This window comes from Trichechus manatus, unplaced genomic scaffold, assembly GCF_000243295.1.
Source record: "Trichechus manatus latirostris isolate Lorelei unplaced genomic scaffold, TriManLat1.0 scaffold00023, whole genome shotgun sequence".
In the NCBI taxonomy this organism is placed as follows: domain Eukaryota; kingdom Metazoa; phylum Chordata; class Mammalia; order Sirenia; family Trichechidae; genus Trichechus; species Trichechus manatus.
In genome coordinates, this window is record NW_004443959.1 from 14084805 (window position 1) to 14104039 (window position 19235).

Sequence of the window (19235 nt, forward strand, 5' to 3'; positions counted from 1 at the left end):
ATTTGATTGTGTTCAGGAAACTTCTTAGCTTTTGGTTTATTCCAATGGTGCTGACTTCTCCTGTATTGTGTGTTGTCCTTCCGTTCACTTAAGATAATTCTTTATCTACTATCTAGTTAGTGAGTTCCCCTCTCATTGGTAAGATCATGTAGTTCTTGACTTTTGTTTTATTTATGTGATGGATTACGTTGATTGTATTTCTAACGTTGAACCATCCCTGCATACCTGATATGAATCTCACTTGGTCATGGTGGATTATTTTTTTGATATGTTGTTGAATCTATTGGGTAGAATTTTGTTGAGGATTTTTGCATCAATGTTCATGAGGGATTAAAAAAAAAAAAAAAAAACCTGTTGCCTTCGAGTCAATTCTGACTCATAGTAACCCTACAGGACAGAGTAGAACTGCCCCATAAGGTTTCCAAGGAGCGCCTGGTGAATCTGAATGGCTGACCTTTTGGTTAGCAGCCTTAGCTCTTAACCACTACACCACCAGGGTTTCTGCATGAGGGATATTGGTCTGTAATTTTCTTTTTTTGTGGTGTCTTTACTGGGTTTTGGTATCAGGGTTATGCTGGCTTCATAGAATGAGTTTGGGAGTATTCTATCCTTTTCTATTCTCTGAAATACCTTTCATAGTAGTGTCAACTCTTCTCTGAAAATTTGGTAGAATTCTCCAGTGAAGCTGTCAGGGTCAGGGCCTTTTTTTGTTAGGAGTTTTTTAATTACCTTTACAGTATCTTCTTTTGTTATAGGTTTATTTAGTTGTTCTACCTCTGTTTGTGTTAGTTTAGGTATGTGTTTCTAGAAATTTGTCCATTTCCTCTAGGTTTTCAAATTTGTTAGAGTACAATTTTTCATAGTATTCTGTTATGATACTTTTAATTTCAGTTGGGTCTGTTGGGATATCGCCCATCTCATTTCTTATTTGGGTTATTTGATTCCTCTCCTGTTTTTATTTTGTCAGTTTGGCCAATGGTTTATTGATTTTGTTGATCTTTTCAAAGAACCAGCTTTTGGTCTTGTTAACTTTTTCAATTGTTTTTCTATTCCCTTTCATTTAATTCTGCCCTAATTCTTATTATGTCCTTTCTTTTGGTGCCTGAAGGCTTCTTTTGCTACTCTCTTTCTACTTGTTTGAGCTGTAGGGTTAATGTTTTGATTATGGCTCTTTCTTCTTTTTGGATGTGTGCATTTATTGCTGTAAATTGACCTCTGAACACTGCTTTTGCTGCGTCCCAAAGGTTGTGGTAGGATGTATTGTCATTCTCATTTGATTCTGTGAATTTCTTTATTCCATCCTTAATTTCTTCTGCAACCCAGTAGTTTTTGAGCAAGCTGTTGTTCAGTTTCCATGTATTTGATTTTTTTTCCCTTGCTTTTTCTGTTATTGATTTCTACTTTTATGGCTCTATGGTCAGTAAAGTTGTTTTGTAATATTTTGATGTTTTGGATTTTGTTAAGGCTTTCTTTACGGCATAATATGTGGTCTAGTCTGTAGAATTGTCCATGTACTTTGGAAAAGAGAGTATACTTGGCTGCTGTTGTGTCAACTGTTCTGTATATGTCTATGAGATCAAGTTGGTTGATTGTGGCATTTAGATCTTCCGTGTCTTTATTGAGCTTCTTTCTGGATGTTCTGTCCTTCACCGAGAGTGGTGTGTTGAAGTCTCCTACTATTACTGTGGAGCTATTTCTCTTTTCAATGCTATTAGAGTTTGTTTTATGTATTTTGGGGCCCTGTTGTTGGGTGCATAAATATTTATTATGGTTATGTCCTCCTGGTGTATTGCACCTTTAATCATTATATAGTGTCCTTCTTTATCCTTTGTAGTGGATTTTGCTTTAATGTCTATTTTGTCAGAGATTAATATTGCCACTCCTGCTCTTTATTGATTGAAAAATATGGAATGCTTCACGAATTTTCCTGTTATCGTTGTGCAGGGGCCATGCTAATCTTCTCTGTATCCTGCTAATTTTTGGTGTATGTGCTGCTGATGTGAGCACTGTGTGTAAGCCTTTTCATGATTTTTTATAGTAGTGGTCTTATATAATATTTGTCCTTTTGTGATTGACTTATTTCACTCAGCATAATGCCCTCCAGATTCACCCATGTTGTGAGATGCTTCGCAGATTCATCCTTGTTCTTTACCATTGCATAGTACTACATTGTGTGTATATACTATAGTTTGTTTATCCATTCATCTGTTGATGAGCATCTAAGTTGTTCCCATCTTTTTGCTATTGTGAACAACAGCCTTCACACTTCTTCAGGTAAGAGTCAGGCTCTAGCCTCCATACACCCAAATAATTCAGGGCACACAGGTCAGCTCTGAACTCCTTTCCAGATTGGAAATCCACAGCTTGGAAGACATGCAGTCAGAAAGTGTCGGCCAACCTTTGCTTCTGGAAAGGTCCTATACTTTCTCTGGAAGCCCGCATAGCTTGATGTAAGAAAAGATGAAGGCACCTCCTTCTCTCCCTCATTGAGAGGGAGTTAAAAAACCACAGAGCTCCCTTATCTTCCATAACCCCTTTTAAGAAATTTTCCCTTTTAATGAATTTCTAGACTTCTCTTTCACAGGCAACAAGTAGATGGAAGAAGTAAATGTTGGAAGTTCCAGTTTAGCACCACTTAATAAGACTTTTATAGCTATATCTAGTGCTTGGAACTTCATAATGGAAGGGTGTTATACTATCCCTTTTTAGCTATGGGGTCTCTGGTAAAACCCCATGAGACCTATAAAAGTACAACTTAGCGTTTTTTTTTTTTTAGGTCAAAGAGGATAACTTAATTAAAAATTGACCTGATTAACTTAAATAAATTTGAAAATGTAAACTGTATTGCAAAGGTGGTTATCTCCTGATATCTCCTGCAGATACTCGCCATAAGAGAAATAGTGTTGAGGTACAGTGCTTTGGGAGCACACAAACATAAATAAAACTTATTAAAAATAACATTCCCTGACCCCTCTTCCCATGTTAAGGAGAATCATAACTTTGCCATCTCAATCCCTGTGGCACTTTATACCCATTGTAGTAAAGCTGATTCTGACTCATGGCGACCCCACATGTTTCAGAGTAGAACTACACATAGGGTTTTCAATGTCTGTAATCTTAGGGAGCAAATTGTTAGGACTTTCTTCCACGGTGCTGTTGAGTGGATTCAAACTGCCAGCTTTTGGTTTGTAGGTGAGCGTAATCCGTTTTCGCCACCCAGGGGCTGTGTAGTACTTTACGTTGTTGTTGTTGGGTGCCCTTGAGTAGATTTCAACTCATAGTGACCCCACGCGATGGAGTAAAACTGTCCCATAGTCCCATAGGGTTTTCAGGCTGTAATCTTTATGGGAGCAGATTGCCAGGTCTTTCTCCAGTGGAACTGCTGGGTGGGTTCAAGCTGCCAACCTTATGGTTAGCAGCAGAGTGCTTAACTGTTGTGCCACCAGAGTTCCTTGTAGCACTTTATACGTAACTTTATTATAGTAGGTATCACATTTACGCCCCAACTTCCCCCAGTGACAATGAGAGCGAACAGGGATCAAATCTATTCATTTAATGCCCTGGCCTGGCACCTGGAGGAGATAGGTGTGAGACGCCTTGGTGGGACTGAGGTGAATTTTGAAGAAAATTCCTGGCCAGTGTGAGTGATTCCTCTAGGTTGTTTATAAAGTCTTGTTTCAGTGCTGAGACTCCTTCACAATGCTTCTGTGAACTTGCTCTAACCAGTTTTTTGGTGTTTTGTGGTGGTGGTGGTAGGAATATTTGACAACTACAGGACAATTAAATGTGAATTTCAGTTTGTAAACATTGTTGCCACCATTATGGTGGATGCTATGGTTGGAATCTTAAACATAATTTCATGGCTGGAATAGAAATTTTCCTATTTCACTGTGAGTTCCCTTAAAGTTAAGGCGTATACATTTTTTCATCTGCATATACCCTGAAGTTAACAAAGTACCTGATACTTAGTAGGCATTCAGTAATACTTTGTTGACTGAACAAATAAATAACGGAAGAATAAAAGCTAGAGGACAAAGTCACTTTAAGAAAGTGGGAAGAAAAGAAAAAGGAAGAACAAAGGACAAGAAAGAGAATCTCCCCACTCTTTCTCCACCTAACTGTTCTGTTTCTGCCCCATATGGTGATCCTGTTCACTGTCCAGGCCACTGATCTTGGTATTTCAATAACACTCTTCATCTTGAACTTTACTATTAGTCGCCTACACAGTGGAGTTTGATGTTTTCAGTATCTTACCAATATTTTAGTGAATTCACTGTTCCAGGTATTTTTTTTTTTTCCCTCTCTCACGTAAGGCCTGTTGTATGAGTCTGTAGGGGTTGGCGTGGAGAAATCTGGTGTAACACAAAGTGTATATATTTAGAAACATTCTTTTACTCCATTGCTAAGTTTTTTCCCATAACCATACTTGAACATCTTGATTCTCTTTCTCTCAGTGAGTTTTCCAAAGAGATTTTTCCATCTCTCATGGAAAAAAAAAGAAAAGAAAGTCATGGGGGTAGCCTTGAAAACTGTAATGATCTACACAAATAAAGATTTATGTATTGCAACATATAATCATAGAATTAGAGTGAATTTCTTAAACCTTAAAAGTAGTCCATTTGAGGATGTCTCAAAACAAGTGTTACTCTACGTAATCGGTACACTTATCCAGGATGAGTCCATAAATAAGTTCAAGGGTGAACCAGGGAAATCAGGATGTGCATCCACCCTCTCCCTCAATATGCTCCATGGAACCAAGGAACAAATAGACCATTGATCTCATGTAGGGTGGGATTCCTTACCTTGGAGAGGCAATAGTTACAAATTCTTCTCAGTTTCAAAATAGTTTTTATACTCTCTAAAAGCTAAGTGAGCGTTTTTTCCTTCAGTTCTCTTACTTTATCACTTGGAGCAATGACAGAGTTTTTCCATGCATCTTTAGTGTTTTTCCCAGAATTTAGCTCTTTTGTTCCTAATACCGTATAACATGTCTTTATTTACCCTCCGGTAACCTAAGGGCAAGGAGACATTTAATAGTATTCTGGATGAATACATGACAGCATAAGTAAAATACTGGTGTGTATATTTTTGGGTCTAACAGTGAGGAATAGGATATGAAGCATAAAAAAAAGTTATTTATAGTATTTCCTGGCCATACATTTACGTGCTCGACTACCTCAGCTGAAGCTTGTTTATTGTGTTAATGATGATTACAGTAACTCTCTAGGATATTATGCCCTGTACAAAGATGGTTAGAGAGCTGTTCTATATTGCATTTTCAAGACCACGTACATGATAATTATAAAAACTCCTAAGTTCAGACCACTCTATTGACATAAATTAAGTCTAAATTCTGACCATATTTTCTAGCAGTACAAATATGAGAACCATGCAAACTGCCCTGACACAGAGAACTGATGTGCCTTAAATCCAAATACAATTTATGGTATCCAGGTTGCATGTTTAAGAACAAAGCAGAGTACATATTCTCTTTAAAATGATATTCTTTATTAACTAGTGGGACATACATAGACTGAGGATGCGAACACTACTTTCTGAGTGTTATATTAAAATAATCCCTGTCCATGCACACTGCACTCAGAAATGTGCAGATACATGCTAGAGGATATAGTACTCAAAATTTTAAATCAGAAGTTCTGTGTCTATACTTTAGAATCTGTATTTACTAAATTTATGAACTTAGGCTAGTTACTTATCCTTTGTGAACCTCAGTTTCCTCCTTGGGAAAATGGTTTCGTAACTCAAATCTGTCTCATAATGTTGTTGAGAGGTTGAGAAGTAGGACATGAAAATATTTTATGAAGCTCCTACACAATTATAAAACATTCCTACAAAAATAGGTTGGGAAACTTTGATAATTGAGGTAGGACCCAGGAAATCAGGAATATTACCCATACCTCCTGGAAATGTGATTATTTTGTGTTTATAATAGAGGAGACACTTTTCTGAATATTTTCTGGAAATAAGAGGTGGGAAAAATTAAAATTTGCCTTACTAGTATTACTAAGGAAAAGTTGCCTTAATAGGTGCAAAAAACCCAAACCGGTTGCCATTAAGTTGATTCTGACTCCTAAAGACCTTATAGGACAGAGTAGAACTGCCCCATAGGGTTTTCAAGGCTGTAATCTTTACAGAAGCAGACTGTCACATCTTACTCCTACAGAGGGGCTGGTGGGTTCGAACCACTAACTTTTCAGTTAGCAGCCAAGCGCTTAACCAAACCAGTTGCCAGCAAGCGGGTTCCAACTCACAGCAAGCCTATAGGACAGAGTAGAACTATCCCATAGGGTTTCCAAGGAGCATCTGGTAGATTCGAAATGCTGACCTTTTGGTTGGTAGTGGAGCTCTTAACCACTTCACCACCAGGGCCTCTCCTTAATAGGTTACTCCTTGCCTTCTAGTTGATTGCGACCCATAGTGACCCTATAGGACAGAGTAGAACTCGAGCAGCTGGTGGATTTGAACTGCTGACCTTTTGGTTAGCAGCCGTAATACTTAACTGTTATACCACCAGGGCTCCCTTAATAGGTAAGGGCCTGAAAATAAAGGCATGGAATTCCAATAACATGGGATTCCAATAGTCAAAGTTGAAGGGTCAGCCGGAAACAATGTTGGCATGGCTAACTGCTGAAGTTCCTCTGTACTGCATACTAGTTCCTCTCTGTATTGTTCATGCTATTTATAAAGTTCTGCAATTTCAGCTATATTGGCAGTTACAGACATTACGTAACACAGTAAATTATAGGGGATCATCAATAAGTAACACAGTAAATTATAGAATACCTTATGGTTATTTAAGCCTTACTAGTATTACTAAACAAAAGTTGCCTCAAGGATAGGTTCAAAAAAACTACACCTGTTGCCATTAAGATGATTCTGACTCATGAAGACCCATAGGACAGAGAAGGACTGCCCTATAGGGTGTCCAAGGCTGTAATCTTTACAGACGATTACCCTCCCTCTTCAACTAAGCTTGGAGACTAAAGAGAAACAAGATAATGCCAAAAGACATGGTACCTCAGTCCCAGAAGAATATGATTCCCTGTACCTCAGGTAAGCTTGGAGAGTTCTGTTGCACTTAGGATTTTCAGGAGCTCAATCAGGATATTTGACTGGATTTTTTTTTGTCTATAAAACATGTGATGATAAGATCACCTTATAGCTCATTACTTTAGATCGGGTGCTCAGTCTGTCCTTGGTGAATTTATTGTTGTTTATTGTACACATAGAAAACTCATGATTGTGTCCCCATGACTCAATTACAACTTTTGCTTGAAGGATGTAGTTGCTATCGATTTTTATAATTGAATTAAGAGTCAATCTTGTTTGGAATGTCTCAATCTTTGCTGAAGTTATTCCAATGAAGAAAGCTAGCGGTATTTGTTCAAGAATCCAGGTTATTTTGACTACAGAGAGCATATTCCAAGTTAAACAAGTACAGAGAAAAAAAATGGTCTGTTTAATAAATTACAAATATGTCCTTTCAAGGCCATTTTATGTTCTGTTATGGAGTATTAATATTTCTTAAACATTCATTCATTTATTTAATAAGTATTTATTAAACATGCATTATGTACTGGCCGCCATTTTAATACCATTAATGAAGAATGCCCCTTCTATTTCAATTTAACATATGTTTACTAAGCGACTATTACCTGACAGGCATTGTTTTGGGCACTGGGGATATAGAGGGAAAATTTAAGATTCTTGCCCTCTTGGGGCTCATAGTCTTGTGAGGTGGAAGTGGGAATACATATACCCCTAACAATTTAATATAATGTTAAATGAGGAGACAGCTATATATAAATAAAAATTATAAAGACATTTTGGGTAATACTTTTCTGTTATGAATCACTTGAGAACATTTTCTATTGTGGTGAAGCAAAGAGACACACTTATTTCAAAAGGGAATGTACTTGATATTCTTACCCGTCTAGAAATGAAGTTGTTAAGGAGAGTGGGCAGTGTAGCTTATTCAAAAGAGCACAGGCCTTGACGTCAAGAAAACATGGTTCAATTCCAGCCTCTATTTGTTCTTAACATCTTTCTTGATGGTCTGCATCCAAGAATTATGAAGTCACCAAAGACTACATGAAGCAAAGTAGAATTCTAATTCTGTTGTTAGTCATATAACTGCTTTGAGACTCTTTATCTATAAAATGGGCAACAAGAAGGTTAAGACCAAGGTTAAAAGAAGGGTTAAGACCCAGGTTGAATGCCCATGTGGGTACGTGTGTGTGTGAGAAATACATTTTTATCTGGGGGCTTTTTAAAAAATAGGATGAGTTTCTCCCTATATCTAAGTCCATCAGACTAACTTTTGAATAAACGGTGTAACAAAAATGGGTGTTATTTTATTTTTACATTTGGGTACACTTCTGTGCATGATTTGAGATCTTGTACTCTTTCATGAAACTTTCTTTAGATAGAGTGGGGCAGGATTAAGTGGGGTTCGGTCAGAGAGAGCGTCTTCTGTTTTCAGGTCACTTACGTTACTGAATACATACTGTGTTTAAGACTATCATACTCACTTTTCAAGTTTAGTACATGTTTGTATTTCTTTTACAGTGTCATTATTCTAGTCTCTTCCCACTGTCATGTACTATTAATTCCAGGTTAATCTTAAAATTCATAACTCACTCATCTCAATGTTTTGACTGGCTCACTAATCTAATTTAATAAAACAAAACTCTTTTTCTGGCATTTGAGATGTCTAACGATCTTTATTCCTCTCGATTTTTCTAGCTCTATCTCCATTTTTGAAATATGTTCTTCATTCAAAATAAATTACTCATAATTCTCTGTGTACATACTACATTTTCCTATCTCTGTTATGTTCCTTATACTTTTTCCTGTACTTGGATTTCCTTTATTCAAAATGTGTGGCTAGTTCTCAATCCTTCCAGGCCTGGGACTCCATTCCCTCTGGTCTTCTTAGGGACTTTGATCTTTGGTTGTCCCTTCTGTCTTGCATCATCCCATTCTACTGGATCATTCCCATTTGCATCCCCATCTGCTGTGAAATAGTCTATTTGCTTTTTTTTTTAAAAAAAAAAAACTAAATATAGTCCCATCTCTGCTCTCTTTTTGTTGCCAAATTTTTATATGGTCTACTGTAAAACAGTCATATGGTCTATTATGCCGGGAATGGCAAATTGAAGAGGAATGACATCGTGTTCATTGTCAAAAAGAACATATCAAGATCTATCTTGAAGTACAACGCTGTCAGTGATAGGACAATATTCATTCGCCTACAAGGAATAACAGTTAATACAACTATTATTCAGATTTACACACCAATCACTAATGCCAAAGATGAAGAAACTGGAGATTTTTACCAACTTCTGTGGTCTGAAACTGATCAAACATGTAATCAACATGCATTGATAGTTACTGGTGATTAAAATGCGAAGGTTGGAAACAAAGAAGGAGAATCAGTCGTTGAAAAATATGGCCTTGGTGATAGAAACAATGCTGGAGATCTCATGATAGAATTTTGCAAGACCAACGACTTCTTCATTGCAAGTACCTTTTTTCAACAACATAAATGGCGACTATACACATGGACCTCACTAGCTGGAATACACAGGAATCAAATTGACTATATCTGTGGAAAGAGACAATGGAAAAGCTAAATGTCAGTCGGAACAAGGCAGGGGTCGACTGTGCAACAGACCATCAATTGCTCAAATGCAAGTTCAACGCGAAGCTAAAGAAAATGAAATAAGTCCACAAGAGCTGACGTACTACCTTGAATACATTCCACCTGAATTTAGAGACCATCCCAAGAATAGATTTGATGCATTGAACACTAATGACTGAAGGAAGACCAGACGAGTTGTGGGATGACATCAAGGACATCATACATGCAGGAAGCAAAAGATCATTAAAAAACAGGAAACAACAACAACAACAAAAGACCAAAACGGATGTCCGAAGAGACTCTGAAACTTGCTCTTGAATGTAGAGTAACTAAAGTGAACTGAAGAAATGATGAACTAAAAAAGTCAAACAGAAGAGAGCTAAACAGAAGCTTTCAAAGGGCAGCTCGAAAAGATAAAGTATTTATCATGAACTGTGCAAAGACCTGGAGTTGGAAAACAAAAAGGAAAGAACATGCTTGGCATTTCTCAAACTGAAAGAATTGAAGAAAAAATTCAAGCCTCAAGCTGAAATATTGAAGGATTGTATGGGCAAAATATTGAACAACGCTGGAAGCATCAAGAAAAGATGGAAGAAAAGTGCTGAGGTGAGAAGCTTGTGCTGGGAGTGGGAAAAGGAAGGTGGGCTCAGCTGGAAGATACAGCAGAGTGAAGGCTTTTAAATCCAAGGTTGTGGCAAAACATCTGAAATTCATTGTCAGGACTGTGATGGTACAGGAATGGAAAGTGAAAGGTGCATACAGGACCCTAAACAGAATCCTCACCATGGATGGGCTCATTGAGGACATTAAGTGAAGGCAGTACAATGATCAGCCATGCCACAGTGGATGGCAGGAAAGCTGTGAAACCTGTCCGGGGATTTACAACACGGAAATGACTCACAAGATCAACTTCTTGATGCGAAAGACTCGAGCAGATGAGTGGCAGGGCTGTGGAGGCAGTTTGTGTCTTCTTTCCTTCTCGAACCCATTTTCTCTTACCTTTCTCTACAATAAACCCAATCACAAATATGCAAGAAAGCCTGCATAATAGAGGTAATCCCACTATTCAGCAATGGGGCCTCTCTTTTATTAAGTGAAAAAGAAACTGAGTCAGAAAGTAGTCTAGGAGCAGTGAGGAAATATTCTAACATGTAGTAGTAGAATATATCTATTTTTTCCCTAGTTTTTATGAACTCCAAAGCAAGAGCTTATTACTGGAAAAACATTTGTTTCTCTTTACTGAACTATTCACAACCCCCACCCCCACCCCACCCCCCAAGTGTTAGGTAAAGAGGAGAGGAAGCCTTACATATTTAGAATAAATTCGTCTTCCGAAACAGCCATCAGAAAAATAAAAGAAGATGGAAGGAATACACAGAGTCACTGTACCAAAAATAATTGGTTGACATGCAAACATTTCAGGAGGTAGAATATGATCAAGAACCACTGGTATTGAAGAAAGAAGTCCAAGCTGCATCGAACGCACTGGGGAAAAACAGGGCTGCAGGAATTGACCGAATACCAATTCAGATGTTTCAACAAATGGATGCAGCCCTGGAGGTGCTCACTTGTCTATGTCAAGAAATTTTGAAGACAACTACCTGGCTAACCGACTGGAAGAGGTCCATATTTAGGCTTATTCCAAACAAAGGTGATCCAATGGAATGTGGAAATTATCAAACAATATCATTAATATCACCCACAAGTAAAATTTTGCTGAAGATCATTCAAAAGAGGTTGCAGCAGTACACCTACAGGGAACTACCAGAAATTCAAGCTGAATTCCGAAGAGATCGCGGAACTAGGGATATCACTGCTGATGTCAGATGGATCTTGGCTGAAAATAGGATATCAGAAAGATTTTTACCTGTGTTCTATTGACTGTGTAGATCATAACAAATTATGGATAACATTGCAGAGAATTGGAGTTCCAGAACACTTAATTGTGCTCACGTGGAACCTGTACATAGACTAAGAGGCAATCTTTCGAACAGAACAAGGGGAAACTGCTTGGCTTAAAATCAGGAAAGGTGTGCATCAGGTTCGTATCCTTTCACCATACTTATTTAATTTGTATGCTGAGCAAACAATCTGAGAAGCCGGACTACATGAAAAAGAACAGAGCATCAGGCTTGAAGGAACACTAATTAACAACCTGCCATATACAGATGACACCACCTTGCTTACTGAAAGCTAAGGAGACTTGAAGCACTTACTGATGAAGATCAAAGACCACAGCCTTCATTATGAATTAAACTTCAACATAAAATAAAAATCCTCACAACTGGACCAATAAGCAATATCTTGATAAATGGAGAAAATATGGAAGTTGTCAAGGATTTCACTTAACTTGGATCCACAATCAATGCCCACAGTAGTAGCAGTTAAGAAATCAAAGGATGTATTGCATTGGCAAATCTGCTGCAAAAGACGCCACCTCTTTAAAGTGTTAAAAAGCAAAGATGTTACCTTGAAGACTAAAGCATGCCTGACCCAAGCCATGGCGTTTTCAATTGCCTCATATGCATGGGAAAGCTGGACAATGAATAAGGAAGACGGAAGAAGAATTTATGTTTTTGAATTACGGTGTTGGCAAAATACTGAATACACCGTGGATCGCCAGAACTAACAAATTTGTATGAGAAGAAGTACAGTCAGAATACTCCTTCAAAGCAGGGGTGGTAATAGTTCTTCTCACTTACTTCGTTGTTTACTTTTGTTTGTTTGAACAGAAATTTATTCTCAGACAAATGGGCAGGTGAGGCTACTGTTGGGAGATTTCCCTCCCCTCTTCTTCTTCCTCCCTCGGCTATCAGGATGCCAGGGGGAACACAGTTGAAAGAAACAAGCAATCACAAACAATGATCAACTCTAAAGACAGAAGGTTTGGTCCCAAAGAACCCAACATAATTAATCCAATTAGTGTGAACAGCTTCACTGAGGAGGATTAAGATATTGCTCATGTAGTATTTCCACAGGGCGGCTCTTCTGTGCAGCAGGGGGGCCTGCCTGAGGGAGATGAGGACCCAGGGCATGTGGGAGACATCTCTGGCCTGCTTGCTGGACTGTGGTTTGCTTTTGTTTTCTGTAGCTGCTCGTCTTGCCTTGCATACCACTCTTTGAGCTCCTTGATTGCTTTTTCTTTCCACTCTGCTTCTTGCTTCAGGGAATTGGCATCAGGGGCTTCGAAGCATTTTGTTTGCTCTTCTCTCCATTTCTGAATACTCTCAGTCTCTGCAATCGATCCACTTGTGAGATGCTGCGTAATCGTCTGTCGGACCATTACTCTCCTGGTCGTATTCGCCTTTCATCATTCCATCAACAGCATCTGGACCCCTGCAGCTCGCCATGTGGCTGGGTCCTGGGGCGTCGCCCAGGATGACGAAGGCCTGGTAGTTCTCCACGCCGGCAATCTTGCTCTCTTGCTGCTCCAAGAAGACGTTCCCCGGCGCCAGCCACTGGGTTCCCGACAGAGGTTGCCTTGGGCAGTTCAACGGCACTGACACTGAGGTTGAGAGACCAACCAACCCACCCACCTACACCTCGCCAGGAAGTGGCTGCTATGCTGGCGAGTAGCATAGGAGGACAAGCGGGAGGAGGGAGCCATCTCACTTCTGTGGATATGTTATCAGGAGGGACCCGTCTCCGGAAAAGAACATCATGCTTAATAAAGTGGAGAGTCAGAGGAAAAGAAGAAGACCGTCAATGAGATGGATTGACCCAGCGGCTGCAACAATGGGTTCAAACAAAGCAAGGATTGTGAGGATGGCGCCGAACTGGGCAGTGTTTTCTTCTGTTGTAACATAGGGTTGCTATGAGTGGGAACCCACTCCATGGCACCTAACAATATCTCTGTTCTGGTTTTGTTGCCAAACTTTACAAAGTGTTGCCTACACACATGCTGTCTTCGCTTCTTCACCTCCCATTCACTCTTTAAATCACTCCAATTGGGTTTTGACACCCCTAACCCACCTCTCAAGGTCCCAGCACTCCATGCAGCCAATCTTAGCAGGCTCAGTTTTATTCTCATTTTCTCAGCCTCTCAGGAAGACTTATCTTGCTGGCTCGCTCCCTCCTTCCTGAAACACTCTCCTCTTTAGGATTCTGAGATACCCTACTCTCTTGGCCACTCCTTCTCAGTATTCTTCCTGACTCTGCTTTTGGAACTGCAGTTTGGGGCACAGTCTATGGGCCCTAAAATGCTTTGTCCTCTATTTTCGTACCTATCTGTCCTTTCTATTTCAGCTTCAAGGTTTCCACGTCAGAAAGACATATCCTGACCATTCCATCTGAAATAAGTACCCGTTGTTATTTTCTGGAGCCCTGGTGGAGAACTGGTTAGAGCTTGGCTGCCACCCGAAGGGTCAACAGTTCGAATCTACCAGATGCTCTTTGGAAACCCTATGGGGCAGTTCTACTCTGTCCTCTAGGGTCGCTACAAGTTGGAATTGACTCGATGGCGACAAGTTTTGTTATTTTCTAGGAGTCCCTGGGTGGTGCGTATGGTTAACACACTCGGCTGCTAACCAAAAGGTTGGAGGTTAGAGACCACCCAGAGGTGCTGTGGAAATAAAGCCTGGTGATCTACTTCTGAAAAATTAGCCGTTGAAAACACTATGGAGCACAGTTCTACTTGGACACACGTAGGGTCACCATGAGTCAGAATCAACTCAATGACAAGCTGTTCGGTTTTTTGCTATCTCGTACTCTGTATTTTTTTGTTTGTGGCCTTTTTTAAATTTGTTTTGTTTTTAACTTTATTGTATTTATCACAATTTGGAAATATATGTTTTTATTCGTTGGTTTGGTTTTGGTCATTCTCCAACATTAGACATTAAGAAACACAAGGGCAAGGAACATGTCTCTTTGGTTCACTGTCATATTCCCAGTCATAAGAATAGTGCCTACCTCACTGAAGTCACTAATAAATATTTGTTAAACGAGCAAATGATGGCTCAGTTCAAAAGCCACCCCGTCCAGGCAACCTTCCTTAATTTTCAAACTGGAGAAATTCTCTTTCTTCTGCACCCCATAGGAGTTTGCATTTCTCACATAGTGCTTTTCAGTGTGGTTTCAAGAACACATGTTTTATCACCTCTAAAACGTAAACCATAACGGACATGTGGTATGTCTTATATGTCTTGGTATATCTTTCATACCACTTAACACATTTTAAACATTCAATAAGTAATTAAAGAATACCCAAAAAAAGTCACAGAGTACTCTTTTACCCATTGAATACAGCTCTATTTAATAGCTCCCATAACATATTTTACATTTTTTCCTTCTTTATAGACTCTTCTGATCCCTGGTTTTCCTGCCTACTCACCTGCAATAATTTTGTCATTTTAACAACGGTATCTATCACTTTCTGAAGTGAAATTAATTTTTTTCAGAATGAAGGTATGCCTGGGAACAAATATTTCCCTATCCTATAGATAGAAACATAGAAATATGTTAGTTATTTTTTCCTTTTTTTCTTTAAATATGAATTTTTTTTTTTAAAGAAAATACTTATAGTGTATGGGTGTCAATGTGACATTAAGTCTCAGGCATTTGGACTAATGGACAGGTCTTTCAACTTGGAGAGGGTAGTAGAATGTAATAACTTATAGAAAAGGATAGTAAATGAATGCTGAGGTTAAATCTGAAGTGATATCTTCATGAGAAGTGTAACAATTATTTAATATTCGGACAATGCTTGACAAGAAAAATAGCATTTCAGTTCCTGAAAATACGACTGGATCAAAAGATAACCAACTGAATGTGATGAAACAGGAAGTATGTGTCCACCTACCTGTGTAAATCACCTATCATAGGACTTACTACTCGAGTATAGATTTTTATGCTAATAGTCTCACATGTAGTTAAGAATGACTTATTTTGGGACGAATGAGCTTTAAAAATTACAGGAATTTCACTGGCCAAATTGAACACAGAATAAAGCTCCACTAAAGGGAAACTCTCACTGAAATGAGGAGAACTTGATCTTTTCACAGCTCTGAAAACCAAACAACTAAAATGCAACTTTATCTCCTGTAAAGAAAAGCAGATTATACACATAAAGGCATGCTTGAGCTCATTAGCCATTACGGAGATGTAAATCAAAACTATAATGAGATACCATCTCCGTCTGGCAATAATGGCACTGATCAAAAAGCAGAAAACGACAAATGCCGTTGGAGCTGTGGGGAGATTGGAACTCTTACACACTGCTGGTGGGAGTGCAAAATGGTACAACCATTATGGAAAACACTTTGGCGCTTCCTTAAAAAGCTAGAAATAGAAATGCCACATGACTCAGCAATCCCACTCCTAAGGATGTATCCTAGAGAAATAACAGCCATCACACGAATAGACATATGCACTCCCATGTTAATTGCAGCATTATTCCCGATAGCAAAAAGATGGAAACAACCTAGATGCCCATCAATGGATGAATGGCTAAACGAACTGTGGTACATGCAAACAGTGGAATACTACTAAACGCTAAAGAATAATGGTGATGAATCCATGAAACATCACACAACATGAATGAATCTGGAGGACATTATGCTGAGTAAAATAAGTCAATAACAAAAGGACAAATATTGTATGAGACCACTATAATCAGTAGTCAAGAAAAGGTTTATACACGGAAAGAAACATTCATGGTTTGGGATGGGAGAGGGGGGAAGGGGAAACCACTAACCAGATAGCAGAAATGTGTGAACTTTGTTGAAGGGAAAGGAAATACACAATATGGGGGAAGTCAGCACAACATGATCAAGGAAAAGGAAGACACTGAGAGGTAGGCAAGAATAAAAGTCAACGGCAGTAAATACTATAACATATACAATTCAGCAAAAACAGAAATACCAAAAGATAATTTATGAGTGGATACAAAGGTAGTTATATTTGCAGAAGAGGTAGGGGAAGGTACATAGGAGTACACCCACCGGCATTTATAGATTTGACTGTGGCTATTTCTACATATATATATGTATGTGCTGTACGTATATTCATATATACAATAGAGCACACAAGGGACAAAGCCATGGAAACTTCACAGACATAACCAAACACCTCATGGGACTGATTTACTGGGCTGGAGGGCTAAGGACCATAGTCTCGGGGGACATCTAGATCAACTGGCATAACATAGTTCATAAAGACAATGTTCTACATCCTACTTAGGTGAGTAGCAACTGGAGCTTACAAATGGACATCTGAGATACAACTATTGGTCTCTTTCCACCCAGAGCAAAGAGTGAAGAAAACCAAAGACTCAAGGAAGCAATTAGTCCAAAGGACTAATGGACCACAGGAAACACAGCCTCCACTAGCCTGAGACCAGGAAAACTAGATGGTGCCCGGCTATCACTACAAACCTCTCTGACCGGGATCACAATAGAAAGTTCCAGTTAGAGCAGGAAAAAATGTAGAACAAAATTCAAATTCATAAAAACCACCAGACTTACGGGTCTGAGAGAGATTGGAGGAATGCTTGAGACTATGGCCTTTAGATACCCTTCTAACTTGGGACTGAAGCCACTCCCTGAGATCACCTTTCAGCAGAGTAATAGCCCTATAAAATAAACAAAACACCCATAAGAAAAGTGCTCCTTAAAACAATCATCTGAATGAGTCCAACAGGGCAACATTGGCCCAAAAGCAAAGAAGAGAGGACAGGAATGGGCAGGAAAACTGGAAGAATGGAAATGGGAAACTCAGGGTGGAAATGCGAGTGCTGACACATTTTGGAGATAGCAACCGATATCACGGAACAATTTGTGTATAAATTATTGAATGAAAAACTAATTTCCTATGTAAACCTTCACCTAAAGCACAATAAATAACAATAATAAAAGCAGGTTATATTTCAGTTTAATTGTTATGTGTGTTTGTTTTAGATGAAGGGTTGGATGAATTTTCCCAAAGATATACATGCCACAAATCCTTTCTCTGCAAGCCTGTCCCCTTTACCTGATGCGCTCTCTACTGCTCAGAATTCATCTCCAGTCTAGGGCAGTGATTCTCCCCCCTTATTCTGACGCCTTCCTCTTACCCTCCCCCACTCCCCACCAACAAATACTCCGTTTTCATCTCAGCTGCTCTTTCAGACAGCATGCCCGTCTCCTTCTCCCCTGCAAGGACTCGCCCAGTCTCCCCAGCCACCTGCCTGAACCACAGCTCTCTAGAGACTCGCTTTATTAAACGGCTGCTGCTGCCGGATGGTTTTCCTTCTGCCAGCTGCCTCCTTCCCCCACCGACACCCTCACCAGCAGCCTCTGCCACCTGCACTACCATCCTCTCTGCCCTTGAACACTGCAGCCCTGGGCCCTTCCTGGCAGCGGGCTGAACCCGGCCTGGCCACGGAGCGGGCAGGTGTTCAGCTGCAGGAGCTGTGGCTGCAGGTGGACAGGAGCCAGGTGCTTCGTGAGCATTGGCGCCTCTGGAAGTAGAGGGAGCCAGCACGGAGAGGCACTGAACGGCAGAGCTGGATGCCTGCCAGGGCTCCCGCGGGCCCTGACACAGCACTCCTGACAATGCAAAGGGCTCTTTCCAGCGTGACAGGGAGGCAGGGCGGGCCTGGTGGGCACTGGGCACAGACACCCTTCCTGGCTACATTCAGCCTTTATCAAGTTACGGATGTGCTGTCTCCTGGATTCTCCACCCCTCTCCCCATCCTACTCTCCCACTTTTATAATGTGTATCTTCTTTCTGATCTCATTGCCTCCCATCTCCTCCTTACTCAGGCTGAGCCCTTGCACCAAAATGTGCTTCGTGGACCAGTAACATTAACACATCTCGCGGTTTCTTAGAAATGCAGAATCTCAGGCCTCACGCCAGACCTACTCAATCAGAATCTGCCTTTTAGCAAGATCCCCAGGCGATTCCCGGGCACATTAAATTCTGAGAAGTGCCGATTCAAGCCACACTTCCCAAAACTAAAGAAAACTTGATGGTTCCTGAAGAGACCTCTGACTAAATATTTTCTTGTTTATAAACCTTTCATAAAACCAAAACCCAAACCTGTTGCCATTGAGTCGATTCCAACTCATAGTGACCCTATAGGACGGAGTAGAATTGCCCCATGGCGTTTCCAAGGAGCAGCTGGTAGTCTGAACTGCTGACCTTTTGGTGAGCAGCCGAGCTCTTAACCACTGTGCCACCCTACTGAAAAAACAAAGAAACAATAAAACAAACCAGTTGCCATCAAGTTGATTCCAACCCACAGCCACCCTATAGGACACAGTAGAACTGCCCCATAGGGTTTCCAAGGAGCTGCTGGTAGATTTGAACTGCCAACCTTTTGGTTAGCAGCCGACCTCTCAACTACTGTGAGAGCCTATATAGATTCCCATTATTACTGAATTGAGGACCAAATGCTGTCCTCTCAATCCAGGCCTCTAAAAGAATGTCTTGACCTTCCTTTTTAGGCTAATCCTTCACTGCCCTCCTAACTAAACCCTTTACCTTCAGGTGGCACGCCCCCTAAATAATGGTGCTATATTAGGAGAGTTGTTTTGTTTTCAAAATAGAATTCAAGCAGCTTACAAAAATGTATATCAAACAATAGAATAAAATC

At 39.9% G+C, this 19235-nt stretch overlaps 1 non-coding gene and 2 pseudogenes across 1 annotated transcript; 1 reads left to right on the plus strand and 2 right to left on the minus strand.

Moving 5' to 3' along the window:
• Window positions 1-1899: 1899 nt before the first annotated feature.
• Window positions 1900-2007, minus strand: LOC111819991 (U6 spliceosomal RNA). The gene has a single exon (XR_002823560.1). It is a non-coding gene; the product is annotated as a U6 spliceosomal RNA (small nuclear RNA).
• An 8354-nt stretch (window positions 2008-10361) lies between these two features.
• Window positions 10362-10712, plus strand: LOC101360218 (28S ribosomal protein S21, mitochondrial pseudogene; annotated as a pseudogene).
• Window positions 10713-12516: 1804 nt separating this feature from the next.
• Window positions 12517-13243, minus strand: LOC101360479 (clathrin light chain A pseudogene; annotated as a pseudogene).
• Window positions 13244-19235: the final 5992 nt, after the last annotated feature.